An 18,352-nucleotide genomic window follows, 5' to 3' on the forward strand; every position below is an offset into this window, starting at 1 on the left:
AGTACTGAGGCAGGGACTTAGCTTCAAATACCAATGTTTTACCCTACTTTGCTGTGCAAGTTGGGGAACTCTACCTAAATCTACCTCAGTTTCACTGTTAAACGGTGGTGATGGTGTTTGGTGCTCGTGTTTGGTGTAACCTGATTTAACAACACTGTGTTAAAATACATGATGCATGTAAAATATAAGTTCATTTCAGAGGTTCTGTTCAGTTGGAGGAGAGGAATAAGACGTTAACGCCTTCTAGCTACATAGGAATTCATCTGTAGAATGTGTCTTTTAGTAATTACTGTTTGCATTTACAATATTTGCATTATTCACATTTGCATTATTTGCATTTTCTGTTTGTCATGAAAAACAACAAGGAATATTCCTCCTTCGGATACTGCCATTTTAAAATAGAATTTGGACATTAGCCATATAAATTTTAATGTAATGGGACTTTGCATCCAGGAATGATGCAGGGCGATTATGTGTGTGAAATGGTCACAGACAGTGCCATCTAGATACATCATTTCACAGCTTTGGAGCATCATACACGTGCTCAGTCTCTTTCACAGAATCAGTGGCCGTGCAGTGGAGCAGTATGAAGAAAGAGAATAGGTGAAATGGTTTCCCAACAGCCATGGAGTCAGTCCTAAAGTAAAGTTAAGTTTAGTACCTACCTCAGCCAAACTGTGCTGCCCATAAATGAGTCACTATTTCCTTTTTATACCACTGAGATAATTTTGAAACTGAAGTGTAAAATTTTGTGCAAAAATGACATTTTTGACTGAGCATATGCAACATATGCGGACTGAACCTTTGGGAAAGACTTTGAAAGTGTGATTTTACTGAGATTCTTCGTGACTCATGTTATAATTTCTGGAATACTTCGGCTTCACTTTTGTGAACATGATTATTCAATATGTTACTTATCCTGAATTGTCTATGTATTTTGCTTTTTCCAGAGATGATGAGTCAGTGATACATCTACAGAGATTTAATAACATTGCCTGTACTTAAAAGCAAATTTCCCAGTTCTTTACACTTCATCATTTTTTATTTTGCTTTAAATTTCTGTCACTGGGACAGGAAGGTATCACAAATTTTAATATGACACACAATGCAGAGGCTAGTGATTGTTGAAAAGTAGATAACAAAATATCCATGTTTTTGAATAGAAGTGTCGTGCTGTTCTTTCCATGGCTATTATCAAGCTTTAGCTCATCAGTAAGATGAGTTTAATAAAAGAAATTACAAGAAAATGAGTCATGAGACATTTAACCATGGAAAGTTCAATGTTGATGCTTTACCCCTCCAAATTGTTCATTGTAGAAGCAGACAAAGCTATAAACACACAAGAAAATGCCTGCTTCTCTTCAGCAGTGATTCCCAGTGTTGAGTTCTGTGTAGAAGTTATTTTAAACCTTTATAATGTAGCCCAAACCCTTAACATGAAGTGTTGAGAAGCAAATACACATTAGTTGTTATGAATTCCTGTATTCCTTTTTTGCAATGTAAACAGTATACAGCTCTATTGGGAACTCAGCATAGCTTTGGTATTGCCGTCCCTCCAAGCAGGAGTCCCTTCTGGCCATATGGCAAGCCCTTTGGAAGGATAAGTATGAGCAGTAGAAAAAAATTACTTCAAAATTCAGTTTTGTTAGATCTTTCTAAAACGACGAAAGTGGGAGGTTTTTTAATGCACAAATACCTTTAGTTTGTTACATAGCTTGAGCTGAGGTTTTGGCATGTGCAGTTGTTGGAACCTCTTTTCATTCCTCTCATAAACAGTAGTGTCTTCATAGGTATGAGAAGACAATAAGTGAAATAATTCAGTAAGCTCTACATAAGTACCACATGTATTAAACAACAACCTAAGTTACAAAAATTGAAGCCATTTATCAACAGGAACTAACTTTTAAATATGAAGAGAGGATTAATTTCCAAGTTGTTAGAAGGAAACAGATGTGACAGAAGGAAGTATCTTCCAATACAGCAAAATCTCATTTCAGGTGTTCCACATAGGGCATTTGCTTGAGCTCAAAGGAAAAATTAGAGAGAATGTGCATAGTTTTCCCTGATGAACAAAATCCCAACGGTAGAGGCTGCTCCACAAGAGACTCTCTGGTTAGGGGGTTGTCCATCCCCTAAGCATTTGATAACGCACTGGGTTATCACTATATTCCCAGAACTATGTAAGCTTGAATTTATGGGGTGAGGACTGGAAGCACTCATTGGAAGTGTTCTGCAAGAAGTGTGTGACACAGCTGTCCTTGACACCATATCTTCATATGACAAATAAATAGTAAACCAGCTGTTGGTAGCTCAGCCACTCACTGAGCCTGGGGGGTTGCCCTGTGGTTCTGTGAAAAGTATGATCACACCAGGCTTCATGTAGAGGAAAGAGAACTGAAGATCACTGACCAGAGTCCAGGTGTTTGGTTGACCTCTTTCTACACAATGAATGTAGGATTGCTGCAGAGAACCTTTCTGCTTGTCCTGTGAGTACAGAGGTCCTTTACATCCATGCTCCCACAGAACTAGATAGAGAGTTTTCGTGCTTGGTGACCACGTGAAGCTGGATACTTCTTTTTGCCTTCCAAATACTAGAAGTTCGGAAAGAGCTCAGGGTCACACTTTTTTTTCCCTCCCAAATAGGTTGAAACTGCAGTCCTTGTATATCTTTTAGACTTGGATTTGCAATGGATTTATAATACATAACATTTTCATCACACTGTGAAATCACCAAAGTCTAATACTTTTCATGTTCCATATCTCTGCATTTCAGAGCTGTGTCTAAACAAGCAGAAACAATAATGGCTGTCAGTGGAGTGCTTGACAATATCTTCAAAGCAGAAGAGCTGAGTAAACATTTGCTCTGTGTGCTCTATTAGGTGTCAACAAAAATTTTATCCCTCCTTTCCTCCTCTGTGCAGTGATGGATGGGGAAAACATTACTGCTCTGGGATTTTGCAACAGTTACTCTTAGTGTTGCTGCTGCAATACTTCTGAATCGGTTTGAGGTGTAAGATTATATGAGACATCAGAATTTGGCAAACTTCAGGGAAGTTGCATATGTAGCAATGTTGTTTATTGGGTAGTGTTTATTCACACAGTAGTGAGTGATCCTTTAAAACAGAAATGTAAGTGGTTTGTAGTATTTGCAGAAACATTTTACTGGCAACCTAAAGCTCTGGAAGACTGCTGTTACTTTATTGTTGTAAACTAACAAAAATGAAATTAATACCTGGGGTTTCTTAACTTTCCACTTTTAGATTCCTCATGTAAAAAAACCCATCAGCCAGTTTAAAATAACTGTAGAAAGAGCTCTCTGAGTTCCTTCAATTTACACTGGCTTAAAATGTAAAGAAACAAAGATTGAAGCTTTGGATAAGCGTTGGTCAACTCAGTAGGAATTTCTTCAAAAATATTTGCAAATGTGGGCAGATGGTGTTAGAGTGTTCTGCAGTGTAACAGAGAAAGCAGTTACCTTAGACACTTACTTTCTCCCAAAGTTATCTTGACTTTGACAAAAATCCTCCTGTTGCCATTAATCTCAAATATTCTAACAACCTCTAACTTTACTATCATGCTGTAAAAGTTTACTTTCTGGCCACTTTTTTTCCCCTCTTTGAATAAGCTACGTCTGGTGGTTTTAACTTAAGACAATAAACCAGAAAACTTCCAAGTTCTAATTCTGCCTCTAGTAACCATCTTGCTGGGTGGTCTTGGCACACCCTAAAGGTAAGCTTTCTGTGCAGACCTAATTTGTTAAAAACTAAAAGCAAAACAAAACAAAACAAGAAGTCTGTTTCCTAGCCTGGATGCAACCAGAAATGTGGGCCACTGTTTTGTTCTAATGAGGTGTCTTTTTAATGCGAGCACAGCCTGAAAAAAGCTGAAAAAAGCTGAGGAGCAAAAATTTTCTAATTTATGCTCCATAGCTGAATTAGCCTTTCTGGTGAATAATACTTCAGCTTGGCTGAAATAGAATACAGTTGTGGTACATCTTCACTGTGCCTGATTCACAGTTTGGAATGGAAAAGACATCAAAATTTGGTGGGTTTTTTGACCTCGAGACCAATGCAACTTTGGAGTTGTGGAGTATTTTCTGTTGTTTAAAAAAAATGGACTCTGCATATGAAATTGCATATCTTTCCCTTGGAAGTTCTGCGCAGAGACTTCTAGAAAGTAACAGTCAGGGGGAAAACTTGAAAAGATTAGTACAAAAACTACCATGTATGGTAATACCATGAGTCTGAAAACAGAGAATATATTCCATATTTGAAGTGTTGAGTTTTGTGGGGTTTTTTCCAAGAGCAAGAGTTAGGAAAATATAACTGCAAAGTAAGTTTAATGAAGTGCCTGATTTATTCTTAATTCAGCATCATTTTTGTATGGCTGCAGGAAATATGCCTTACTTGAGTCAACTCAGAGAAAATTCAACAGGAAAGGTCCCACCCCTCTTCACTATCCTGAACAGAAACCTATATGAGTATTGCATATTCTGCCTCTGTACCTGATGCTTACTGAGCCTTTAGTACAAGTAATTAGGAGTCATCCCTCATAAAACACTTAGAAGCTAGTGAAATGTCAGAGGATTTCCCTCCTTGTTCAGTTTTATTACAAATTCATGTATTATCCTCTCAGTTTTCTTAGTGGATACAATTACTGACACTGAAGACTTCTCAGAGTAGAAATTAAAGTTTAAATTTGAAGTAATACCCGTGGCTTAAGAAGACAGTTTACTGATAACTCAGTCTTCAAGCTCCACAATGCATCACTTACTCACTTTTTCATCTGCCAACCCTGGCTCTAGATTTGATACATATTAAACTGCATCTCTTTGCTAAAGCAAATTGCAACAGAACTTAGTTGTATAAAACAGTTCTTCTTTGTACTTTGAGTGAATCTAAAACTGTCTTTAAAATACCCATTACCCTCAAATATTTTTTCCAAATACCTTTTTTTAAAAGAAAATTTCAATTTCTGTCCCTAGTTATCTGCATATTCACAATTCAGACAGCTGAGAGAAAGCAGTGCAGGGAGGACTCATTCTTCCTGTAAGCACTCAAAAAGTAGTGGTAAAAAAAGTAGAAACAGCAGTTGTATCCAATTAAGTCTGAGATGCTGCCAATCCAGGAATGAAAAACAAATTCCTGTCTTGTATTTAGGAGGGAAGAAACCTACATCTCTAGGAAAATGGTATGCATAAGATAAAATAGCAAGAAGTGCAAATGGGAAGATGAGAAATTCTTACTGTACCCAAAGAAGGTAAAGTAGAGTCATGATACCTGAAGCACTTAAATATTCTGGTAGCTGGAAAAAAAAGAAAAAAAAAAGCTGAAGAGAAGAATGTCTGTATTCAGTACAACTATATAAAAAATAAGAAATTTATAATCCAGGAAACCCTGCAGTTGCCTCACATGTTGTTACAGGACCAAGAGCTGGGCCAGGCTGGTGGCAGGCTTGGAAGCTGAAAGCAGCTTTAAGCAAACCTGAGCTAGCTGGATAGTTGAAATGTATAACTTATGGGTTCATTATCCTTCATCACCCAAGAAGGTGAAAACTGGCTGATCACAGTGCACTTATAAGAATTTTGTCTCAAGAGAAATTTGGAACAGTCCCTCATGCCTAAAGAATTATTGTGTGAAGCTGTGGTTGGAAAATGCAGTGTGTATCACTGCAGTAGCAGGGCTTTTCATCATTCTTTTTCCTTTTACCAAAAATTGTTTCATGCATTCAATACTGTGTCTTTTGTCAAGGTTTACTTAAAGTTGGAAATTGACAGTCATCCCATGATTTCCCTTGAGCCAGTTTTCTTTGCAATGCATCTTCTCTACAAACTTCTTTGGAGCTTGTAACTTAACAGTGTGATAACGCTGGCGTTCAGTGTACTTGCACAATTTTCATGACCAAAAAACTTGCCCTTTAATTTGTTTTCTAGGAGAAAACGATGTTCGTGCAACTGCAGATGTTGATTATTTGTATTATTTACAAGGATTCTTAATTGAAGAAATAAAGAAATCAAACCCAACTGTTTTGCTGCTTCTCCAGCCTTTTGAGATTGAGGCCTCTGTGGAACCTCAGCAGCAGCCTGGGAATAACAAGTGAAAGGAAAACTGCCATGTGGAGAGCATAGGCAGGGCCTGTTGGTCAGCCAGTCACTGTGCTGTTTGCTTTTGGTATGTCACTGCATATTCAATATCTCAACATCACATTCAATGAAGGTTTCAAAAGCCAAAGGGCATTTATTTCACCTTCCTTTATAAAGGATGTTCTGAAATGTCCATATTTTCCTTCCTTCCCTGCAGTGGTTTTCATGTATGTAAGGTTGCTATCTAATGCTATAGATGACTATCTAATACATTAATGTAAACAGCAAGAATAGAAGCCCACCAAAGATTATTTTTACACTTTACAGGAAAAAATCACTGCACATTTTTGTGCGTGATTAGAGCAAAGGTTCTGAAGAGATGAAGTGAGACGTTTCCTAGCAGAGGAAGGTGTGGTTCTGTGAGATAAAAGGAAGGTGTATGTTTCCTCACTACTGAATTTGTCTGAAGATGCATCTTATAATAAACTGCCTCTTAATGTTGTGAGGAACCATAAATTCAGGTCAATTTAAATAGCCAGCCTATCTGCATTTTAAATAATGGTTTGGTTAATAAATAGAATTAAGCTCAGAGAGCTATGATGTAGTAAGTCCTCTGAAAGTCTCTTAAAGGCAGTTAATAAAGAGAACTTCTAAATCAATAGCTGACTTTCCTGGAAGCCAATGCAAAGTCATTAAATTGAAAGTACTCTAATGCAAGATCATATGCCTGCAAGAATTCAAGCACTCACATCACAACCACTTTGTGTCTGGGGGAAGAGATGATCAAAACTTCTGTGAAGCAAAGCAATGTGTTTCAACACTATAATTTCTTCAAAAGAAGAGTTTTCTTAAGAAATTGAAAATCATTCCCTCAAAGTAACTATATTATTGGCACTATTTCACAAAAAGCTGCATTTTCTCCCTAACTGCCTGCAGAGGAACAGACCAATTCATTTGGTCTTGAGAAAAGCCCACTGCTTTCTTTCCTTTGTAATATGTGAAATGAAAGGACTGTACCTGGCACAAAGACAAGCACTCATGTGAATGCTGCACATTGTTTTTCATTGTATTGTTAAAAGTCTTTATTTGCAACCTCTCACCATTTCCTAGACTTGACTACCAAAGCTCAACAAGACCTCAAACCAAATAAGCACTTGACAACAAAAACACAACTGTATCTTAAGACTTAAATATATTTTTCTTTCCTCTTTCAAACAGCTATTTATTTACCTTCAAACACAGAGAGGCTCTGAGGTTAAACTGTTTATATCAAGAGTCCCATTTTACAGGACAGCCTTCAGAACATTTCATATTAGCTGTATTTATGCAGGTTTGTGATGTTTTGTTCTGATGCAATGTAGGTGTTTCACTAGCACCTGGCAGGGCTCTTGAAGGTTCCCTTTCCAGAGGTATTTGCATATTTTTCTCCAACATGTTGATTCTTTCGGATTTGGATGGTGACAGCCTGCAAATATCCATTTAATCCTCCCTGTGTCTTGGGAGAAGAAATTTAACATTAAAAATAAAAAGGGAAATTAAAAAGCAGAGAAGAGCCTGTCCCTTGAGATTCCCCTATAGACAAGTGTGCTGTTTCTCTTGGCTTAATGCGCAAGATACATTCCTCAGTGAATGTAGGTTGTAGGTACATGTATTCCTGGTTCCATGTAAAGGTATAGGAAGCTTAGGAAATCTGGTAATGAAATATATATTAAGGCACAAAGTCAGTTACATCTAATATGATTACATGTTTTATAGAGAAGACCCTATAGTGTACTTTATAGAGTGCATAAAGGCATTGTAATAGAATCAGACATAGATCTTGAATGCACACAGGTAGGCTGGCTCCACTCATGACCAAATTCAAATACACACCCTATTGGATCTTCTACACACAGGATCTTGCACCAATGTGGTGTAACACTGAAAGCTTCAATGACTAATGGAAAGTGATGTTAAGTCATACTAACATCTCTGAAATTGAAACCTAGGTGAATTAGATTCACTTACACCACTGAAAACAACTGTGGGGAATTTCGGCTGGACCAAGCCCCTGAGGTGGAGCGAGAGGGTGGCTGAGAATGGAGGCCCTGGTCCTGACAACATACTGATGCATCCTGAGAGAGCAGAGGAGCAGCAGGAGAGAGCTGTCCCGTGGGAGCAGAGAACGCTGTCTCATGAGAATGAGGACTTGTTTTGAACAGAGTGACTGAGAAAAATATAAACATCAAAGGAAAACAAGGACAGGTGCACAGAAATGTTGTGAGAAAGTAGGACTGAGAAGGTCCAACTAAAATCCACCTATTAGCTGTGAGAATTGTAGTTTGTGTATTTAAGTTGACCTATCTGTGTAGTATACGTGTGCCTGAAGAGCTGTATTTAAAAGGCTGTAAACTGCAGCTCGTGGCTGCTGCTGCTTCCTTTTTTCTTTCCAATAAACATTCTTGCTGAATATTATATGTCGTAGTCCATCCCAACAACTACAAACAACTACTCATTACCTCACTGAAATCAGTTTACCCAAGATTTTGCACTCGCAAAGCAAATTTTAGGTTAGAGGTGAAACTTTTTGTTGCTGGTAAGCCCTAAGGCTCCCCTCTGCTAATGTGCTAGTGGTCTGTAGCACTGGCTGCCCATTCAGTTGTTTGTTTGATCAGCAAACACTGATTGATAAGGTTTGATAAGGTTAAAACAACCTGGAAAAAGTGTTCTGAAACTGTCCTTGGCAGTGCTGAGAAAGGACTGCTGTTATGGGCACCCATGGCCTGCATCATTTCTGAAACAAGAAAATTATTTCTCCATCCCATTCATCTAAACTGTCCCAACAGAAAGTGGGCAAGAGGGGATCATTTCCAAGAGTGTTGTTTAGGCATCCAGGACTTCAATACCACCCAAGTGACTTCTTGGATGGTACAGCTGTGGTGAAGCAAGGGCTTGGCATTTGCACTCTCCTACTTGCATTGCTGGAAGTGGAAACTCTCTAAGAGCGCACGGAAAGTGTGCAAGTGCTGTTTGCCACTGAGGGTTGGCTGCCATAAAGCACAAGGGCTGCTCATTTTCCCTCAGGAGAGCTGCTACTACTGCAGCTGCTTTGGCTCCACATGAGGATGTAGTGACAGCAGTTGGTCCTTCCCCTAGTCCTGAGATAACCTGTGTCATCACTGTGACAGATCAACTGGTAAAGCATTAGTGTAAAGTGCACTCATGTGAGAGACCACCCCAATCTACCCTTTCGTAATCGTTTGGCATCGTTTCTTCTCCAGCACTAGTAGGGGACTCTGCCTTGTGTAATTTTGTACACGGACAAATGGAAGTGAGTTGAAACACATACTTCAGATTAATCTTCGTTTTGTTAACAGTAATCTCTGTTAACTGTTTTGCTTTTTTAATAGGAAAATAGTTGCACATGATCTTCGGGGATGACTCTCATGATATTAAAATTAATAAAGCTTATTTGCCACTGAAATAAAGAGACCTGGATGTGAAAGCGTTTCACAGGTCACACAGGGCTGGGAGAAGAGGCAGTTAACTGAGAGCCACCTAGAGGGTAACCTATTTAGCTCTGTTAAACCAGTGTTAATGAGGAATAGTTTAAAGCATAAAAGTACTCTATAAGATAATGTCGTAAGATGTGGGTTTGTTATATCAAACATATTAAAAGGAAAACACAGATTTGCTTGCAAATGAGTATTAAAAAGATATAATGTTTTTCATCCTATGATAAAAGTCATTAGATGTACAAAGGAGATATCTGGAGGCACACTCCTGACTTACAGTTATTGATACATACATAGAGGAGATATGAAGCCTAATAAGTATCAGATCATACAATTTGAGAAATTACTAATTGCTTTTAATTTAAAGTCAACCCCCATTTTTTTTGTTAGGAAATAAAAAATAAAGTTATAGGGGTTTTTAATGTGTAGGAAGAAAGTAGTTGAAGGTATGTAGCAGATGTTTTGATTGAGCTAATAAACTTTTTTCCATGTGTAAAAGGCAGTGTAGGAAACAGAGAAGTTCTTGGGGAAAAAAAGCAAACTGGTGGAAACAAGCAGTGAAAAATAATCTAAACAGGGAGACAGAACTGAGTTTTTTCATCGAGTTCATTAGGTCTCCCAAGCTACAGATTCCTGGTTTCAGGTAAGTAGAGCTGTGCTTTAAGAGCCTTTCTGTCTTTGTTGCTCCCTGTGTGAGCAGGAATGAGCCACAGAGCATGGGAGAGCCTTCAGCAGCATCCCTGTTCAGATGGACCAGGATCATGGTTGGATGGTTTTTCACATACAGATGAGAAGGAGAGAACTGCCTTTCTATCTTCTGTGTTTGGCTTTTTCTCATGTCAGAGAAAACCAGGCTTCAAATGAGAGCTGATTGCTGTGTTTAATAAAAGTAATTCCCTGATTTTTTATTCTTATTGTACTTGCTCTTAAAACATGCTGTGAAAATTGCAGGAGTTTAACTTCTTTCAGTTTCTTTTGCAACATTTAAGAGGAGGAAGAGAGCAGACCCCTCCATGCAGCTTTGTTGCCCTTTGCAAAGAGAGGCCTAAATCCCTCTGCATCATCTAAGAATAATTGCATTTGCAGCTACTAATACAATTCTTAAGCAAAGAAGTTTGCCTTAATGCAGTCTCCTAGAATTCCATTCTTCTCAAAATCCAAAATTTGTCTCAGTTTTTGGATTGCCTATGCATTCAAGAACCAGTCTGAGGGTTTAATTCATTCAAGAAGTAACTGAATGAACTTTGTACCTCACTACTTTTCTTGGCCTGTGTAGCAGTTGAAAATACAGACAGATCTTATTGGAGATGTGTAAAACGTGTGGTTTTACATGGGCACCCAAATCTGGCAGTAACTGCCAAATTCTTCGAAGAGGGAACAAGTGGTAATAATTATAATTAAGTAAATGGATGCAGTGTGCGTTAATAATGCCAAATGCTGAAAATTAGCTAGAACCTTGTGTACAGTGAATATTTTTTGTTGGCTGAGTATGACTTATTTTACAGTCAGGAATGCCAAGCAACTGACCTGGTAAAGGTTTCTGTCCCCACTCACTCTGTCCAACTTCTGACAACATTGTTTGTTTGTTTTCCACAGTTCTAATATATTAATTCCATTGGGAGAGTATTAAAAATCTTGGCAGAATTAACCCAGTCTTGTCTTTTCGTACTACCTCCTACCAAAACACATTGAAAGCAAAAGTAATTTGAAACCATAATCTTTCATCTCCTTCTCACAACTGCATTCCAAATTAGAGTAGATCCGCAGGTCCTAATTACTGTAATAAGCTGTAATTCATGTAGATACCTTTGAGTCACAAGTAAAACTCTGTGTTCTCTGGTACAGCAAGTGTGTGTATATATGTGTGTGTAAATGCCATGCAGGAAATCCAGAACTAGCATTATTAAAGTTGCAAAAGCAAGAAAATAACCTTTACATTTCAAAAATCATCCTAGACCTGTGTTTCATGTGCTTGCTATATCATGCAACCCCCAATCCAAACAGGAATTGCATATGCTATAGACAAAACCTGTAAGTGAGCAGATGTGAGAAAAGCTTAGCTCCCAATAGGCACCTGATCTCCAGAGCTAACCCTGGCTTTGTCACCAGGGCAAACATTTCATTAACTTCAGAGCGACCTCAGCCCACCCTTGGCATCAGGCCTTGCCTTTTAGAACTGAAACTCTGTAATTAAACATACAGTTAAACATCCACTAACTGTTTGTTGTTGGGATGTTTTTTGTTGTTTTTTTTTTAAACTAACACACAAGAAATACTGATTAGAAATCTAAAATGCCACCGATTTAAGCACTGTTTTGGGAATAAGGAGTGAAAATAAATTGCAGTGCAAGCTTCACACTGTGTACTTCCTGCCTTGTACAGTACATGCCTATAAAGAGAAATTGCTGTGGAATGATTTTCCTGCAAAATAGCTCTATTTTCACACATTGTAGAAGTTCATCTTCTCCTCTTCCTGGGCTATGTTACTTTCCACCTATATGAATCTTTTTGAATTTCTAATTTCAGTGGAATCTCCATGACCAGTTCTAGTTTTATTTGTCAAGATACTCCCTCTTTGAAATGGCCTGTTAGTGAAATATTCCTACAAGGGATGTAAAATAAATTAACGTGATATCAGCTCATATTCTTGTATGCAAATGGCTAAGTTCAAGGCTGCATACTCTATATAACATAAATATCCATAAATGGATGTAAGAATGCAGTTTGATTACATACCACTTCAAATAGCAAAGATGTAACAACTGGACCCAGTGGAAGTTTTCTGCATGAATCATTTTCTTTTTTTCCCCAAAGAAGGATTTGTGAAAAGAATTCATTTCCTTCTAAAGTCTGGGAGGTAAGGGGAATCCACCAAAACAGACATTTATGTATTTCTACATTTGAGACTTAACTGGGGTTTATTCTTCCCTTTTATTTCCCTGTCTTTCTTCCGTCGTTGAATATGACAGAGTAAATCTTTGGGCTATGAGATTCTGCTCTCTTTTATTCCCCTCTCACTAACTTTTCAAATAATGAGGAAATAGAAGAGAAAGTTGAAAAGTAAAACTCCTTGATATTATCTACACTAATGCATTCAGGAGATAACTGACAAATTCATTTTCAAACTTTCTTTGATATATTGGTATGTGGTGTTTTCTTTTGAAACTTTACATTTCTTTTAATTTTTCCATTATATTTTTTTCCTTTATTCAGCTCAGTCTTTTGAGAATGACTTGAAATATTGAAAAATAGCCTAGCATTAAATTAAATTATGGTAAAATTACAAATATAATACTGAATATTAGAGTACATTTAGAATTACAGCAAATATCTGAATTTTAAACAACGTTTTAATCATATTTACAGCTGTGATTTGAGTTGTTCCTGATAGGCTATACTTTTTTCTGGTTGTCATCACGTGCTGCTTGTTTGCAGCCTGTAATTACCAGGTATGTTTCTGTCTCCCTTGTTCAACTGAGGGATGGATGTGATCGTGGTGTGATGGGAGCTGATGGCTGGTTCTCCAGTGCCTGATTAGCAACAAACTTCGAGCTATTCCTGTTAACTTTTCTTGGTATCCAATTACTTTTCTATTTTGACTGTGTGAAAAAACACCTGAAAACACTGCCAAAACTCTCTCCATGGCTTCTTCTCCTCTCTCCCTGGGACTCCCACTTTCTGCAGGAGAACCTGCACGCAACTGAACTGACTTGGGACTAAACAGTTGAACCCTCAGGTCTGACCAAGACCATGCTGGCACAAACCAATTCAAGGATTTTTGGTTTTTTACAGGAGTCTGTGGCCTTTGTGCACAGCATGGTGTATTTCCATAGATCTGCATTGCAGCTTATGGATTTCTGGTATAAGTGTAGCCTCAGTTTATAACCCTTTTCAGTTTGACTCTGGAAAACAACCCACATGAAAGGCTGTGTAAATTCCTTCAGAAATACCAGCAGATCAAATGAAAAGGCAGTGTTGATTTATCCTAACGATGAAACAGGGCAGGGAAACAAGCTGCCTTTCCATCCTCTGCAGAGGTGCTGGGCACACCTCTCTGCCCAAGTAGGACTGGTCTTACCACCACTGCCGCCATCAGACTTGAAGCCTTCAGCCACAGCTGCTCCGGGAAGTGGATGCCTTGTATCCAAATGCTAGAGCAGGCTGAGGAAGAAATTTATGAGCAGGGATTGTGCCTAGAGGACTGAGCTAGACGATATCTAGTTGGGGGCATGGAGTGTCCACACTATCCCCTCTGGGTATCACCAAGCCCCCCAACTCCCTGCAAACCCCTTCTCCTCAGTGCTCCCCTTCTTGAGTCTCTCTTGGCACAGAGAGCGGAAGCAGGACCTCAGCAACACACTCCTCTATCTAGACCTTAAAGCCAGCAGCAGGCCAAGAGGAGATTGAAGATGCCTCTCTCTCAACATGTTGACTTCACCAGTGGTGATTCACAGGAGGACTGGAAAAGGAGATTTGTAAAGCAAGGACATGCCAATTGTCCAAAACCTACTGCCACCCACAGAAGCTGTTCTGTCCACCAGAGAGGAACAAAAGTGGAATTCTGAGATGAGATCACCTGTTCTGAACATGTGCTGAAGACCATGCTAACCAGTGTTTGGTTTTGAGATCAGACAGCACTTTTTGTTTGTTGTATGAGACCATATACCTACACAGCACTGCAGTTTATCAGCGCTTGAGTTGATCAGAGGAATGGGAAGGCAAGTCTATCTCAACAGAAGTCAGAGATGCCGGAAGGATGGTCCATATGCAAACCTAGCTGCTGTTGGAATACTTCTGCATGCTGTCTTCTGTTCAACCACAATCAAAACTGTGGGATGGTGGACAGTCTTGCAGAGCTGGGTGTTTCCTGCCTTTTCTGGTTTGCAGATATTACTCCATTGAGGTAGCTGACACATTACTTCTGTGGAAGTAATGTGTCAGCCTCACCTGAGCCCCCTGTGTGATGGTGGAGGGGGGGCACTTTTCTTACAGGCAGTAAGCAAAGGGGAGGCCAAAAGGGCAGATTCTGTAACACCCTCAAGAGCATGGTGAAGACAATGTGTTTGGTTTGGCCCCTGGGCCACTGCAGGGACACTCCTAGCACAGCCACAGCAAAGCTGGGTCAGTGTGTGGAATGTGGCTTTGGGGTGGGGTAGTGAACACTTGAAATGATGGGTGGGACACATCATGGGTTGGAGAAACAAGAGCTGTCTGTTTTCTTAGGACTGTTACAAGTTCTGCAGAGGATGAGCTCCTTAGAAAGGCATCTTGCACTGAAATGCTGATGAAGTATTTCAGAAGGAAGCTAAGCCAAAACCTACAGGAACTAGGAAATCCTTATGGACAGGCTAAATTTTTATTTCACTGACTATTTTAGTACCCAGAAATCTCATATTTTCTTTGCAGATTGATAGGGGCATATGAATGAGCCAGTGGAGGTAGAGGGAGAGGCAGATGAGAAGCTCAGCCAGGTGGCCAGCAAAGCCATGTTCACTTCTGCTCCACCCTCTCCTGTGTAGCCATGAGAGGTGGCTAGTCTTGATCCTCTCCTTCTTTAAGTGGGGACACCTCACAGAAGGGTTATAAGGCTCAAGTCTTTCCTGCTTGTAGAAATGCACACTATTTTTATTTCATGTCTGTAGGATGCCAGGGACCTTCTTTGTTCTGTGAATTATATGAATGGTGATTGTGTTGGGCTGCCTGAAAGGTGGGTTGGTTGTTAACCATCAACAGAATTTATGAGAGATTTGCACCTTTGAGAACAGTTGAGGATTGAGTAAATAATAATTTGTTCTTCTTTAGTATAATATGTAACTGTCGCTGTTAAAGATTTCTTTCAGTAAAATTATTGTTGCAGTGGATTCAGCTTAAAACATAGTTGCTGTGAGGGCAGGTAGTGAAGGGGAAAGCCAGTGGTTTACCTGTCATCTCAGCACTGTCCTTAGGAGGCAGCTTGAGCAAGGCTCAAGCTTTCTCTGGCGCAACCTGATTCAGTTCTCTTCATATCAGGCCTTTACTTGTGCTTCTTTGGAGAAACTTCAGCCTTTGCCACAAACCTCATGCTGATGACTGTCCTGGGAAATGGAGGGGAGGGAACCCTGCTCTCCTGAGCATCCCCTAAGCTAGCAGGGGATCCTTCCCTCTGGGTTCTTCCAGGAACTGCAGTATGGTGGTGCCCAGCCTGAAGTCCAGGGTCCCTCTTTGGGCTACCAGAGGGAACTCTGGAAATGGGCTGGGCTGTGGAGGTTGTGGCCAGTTGCCTTGCATGGGCTGTTCTCTGCTCGGTGCCATGCAACACACAGCAGGGCTGGGGTTGACAGGGACATCTCTACCAGTCACCTACCTCTGTTTGAGCCTGGATTCATTACCATGGTGTGACATTGTCCCTACTGACCACACAGGGGCTGTTATCAGCAACATAGCAATTAATCCACTTTCACAGATGGATATAGACACCTGGGTGAGGCCAGGAGGCTGCAAAATGCTTTTGAACATCTTCAAGACAAAAAATGTTAAAGCAGTTGCTGTTACCTGTTGGTAACCAGTAAGAGGACGGAGAGGGAACATAACACAGGGAAGGCAAGGAAAACTTCTGCTGGAGTCAGCTGGAAATGCATGAGGAAATATGTGTGGTGTTATTAAACAACAGATGCACCGGGGAGTCCAAATCCTTAAAATCCCTTCATGATCCAGTTAAGGGCTTCAAGAAGCTGTGTCTAAAATGTGAGATATCGGCCTAACAGGTCTGTTTATACAGACTTCTCTAAACAGTTCTCTAGTCAGATCTTTTGCTTCTGCAAAATCTTTATTTTTCCCTTGTGTTTTGATTCCTTTCATCTTAAAGGACACACTGCCATTTTCCAATCTGTAAATAAAACTCACTATGATAAAGGTCATGAGCTCAATCTCCAGGAAGAATTACCCCTCAATGAAAGGTAAAGTCAGTGTGGGGGCTGCCACTACTGCCTTTCTCATCCAGCACTACAAGGGCATGATGGACACTGCCCAGCTCCTCGCATCTGTTTAACTTGCATTAATATCAGATCTTCTCCCTGCAATTATCCTGTGCCGCAAAAACAGGGCTTTTGGAGATTTACTATTGAGTCAGGAGACCCTTTGGTGGGCAAAGCTACAGAGCACCACCAAACCTGGGCTTTGGCTGGTGTGGTGGAAAAGGTCCCTTGCAGGTTGGGTTTAGGTTTTGCTGGCTGTGCATGATGCATATGTGTGTACGCTCAAATGTCCAGGTCCCTCCACTTGAAAGCCAGCTCTATTGGCAACTCCTGCCTAAATTCCACAGGAAAATATTTGGCAAATCACATGCTGACATGTTTATCTTGTTAGCTGTCAGGATGAGTAAGTGCAAGTGCTGAATGCCATCATTCAGCTTGAATGGAGCAATAGCTAACACTCATGAAATGACAGAATAACTATATTTTTGCACATGATTTTTGTCAGACTTGTATTAATCCTTCATTCAGCTGCTTTTCTAAGTGACTTTAAATAGACCTGTGCTCACTGGCAACCCCAAACTCCAGCTCAGGACTTGCGCGGTGACTCTACACATTCCAGAGATGAAAAAGTGACACTGTTGCCTGCTCATAAATGACAGATTGACTTAGCTTCTGCCCTGGCATATATACATTTACGTGTCTTCTAACATCTAATTTCACTGAAGCATCCTACAGAAAGCTCATATTTGGGTTTTTAATGCTAATCTGATAAAAAAGCAATGCAACCATTTCAAGGCAGTTATGGCATCAGCGACCTCCTGCCTGCTTTCAGGCAGGCATTCATGGGAACTCCTTGTGGGTGTTTAAACAGTGTGAGAAAATAGCGAGTGCATTGAATCTCATTTCTAAGGCACAAATATTTCAGTGTGATAGAGTACCTCAGAGCTAAGAAATCTCTGAAACATCAACATTTGGTTTCCTGCTTGATCTAAACTGGCCTTGCCTGAGGCAGGGGTTGATAACATACTGTTCTGTTGTTTACCAGAATTAAGAATAGCAGAGTTTGTCTGATCAGCTCCCTCTCCAACAATATCAAAGTGCTTCATTCACATTAAAAAGCATCAAACTTTGGTGCATTTCCCTTCTGATACTGACAGAAGTGCTAGCAGGAGAGGGAAAGGGTAAATTGAAGGTTTTCCCATCACTGGTTTGTTTTGCTCTTTGCTTCAGCTTGTCCTAGAGGTGCCAGCATACCCTGGTCCACAACTGGGGTTTGTAAAGGAATGGCTTGAACCACTCAGTGCAACAGTTGCACATGAAGGAGTGAGGCACTTAAAAGCTCTGGCCAGAATTCTAGTGTTGAGCAGGTAAGGACAGGATTAATTCAGAGGTCTGTGCAATAGGATAAGACTGGGAAATCAGCACAAGCTGGGAAGACAGAGCAGAGTCATACAGCTCTGAAAGAAAAATGTGGCACATCAGTGTGAAATCAGAGTGATGAAATCAGGGCTTTTAGCAGCGCTATGCTCTATTTTAGCAGTGACAAAGACATGTCAGAGAGAACTTTTTTGGTTTTAGATCCTATTTGGAGCACTTTAAGGGTAGGAGACAGGTATCTGAAGGAAGGAAAGGCAGAAGATGGTACCGGGACCCACAGCTTCTCTCTTTCTACTCCTGCGGTAACCTCTGTGCATTACTGCCACAACCCCAGGCTTCCTCTTCCTGGGTCCCTCTCTCCTTTACTGCTGAGGGTGAATAATGCTGTCTGAAACAGCAGCTGTTCAATATTTATCTTTCTCTGCAGAGTTCAATGAATGGCCTTG

Source organism: Corapipo altera, unplaced genomic scaffold (assembly GCF_003945725.1).
Source record: "Corapipo altera isolate COAL_440 unplaced genomic scaffold, ASM394572v1 52b, whole genome shotgun sequence".
Taxonomy (NCBI): Eukaryota; Metazoa; Chordata; class Aves; order Passeriformes; family Pipridae; genus Corapipo; species Corapipo altera.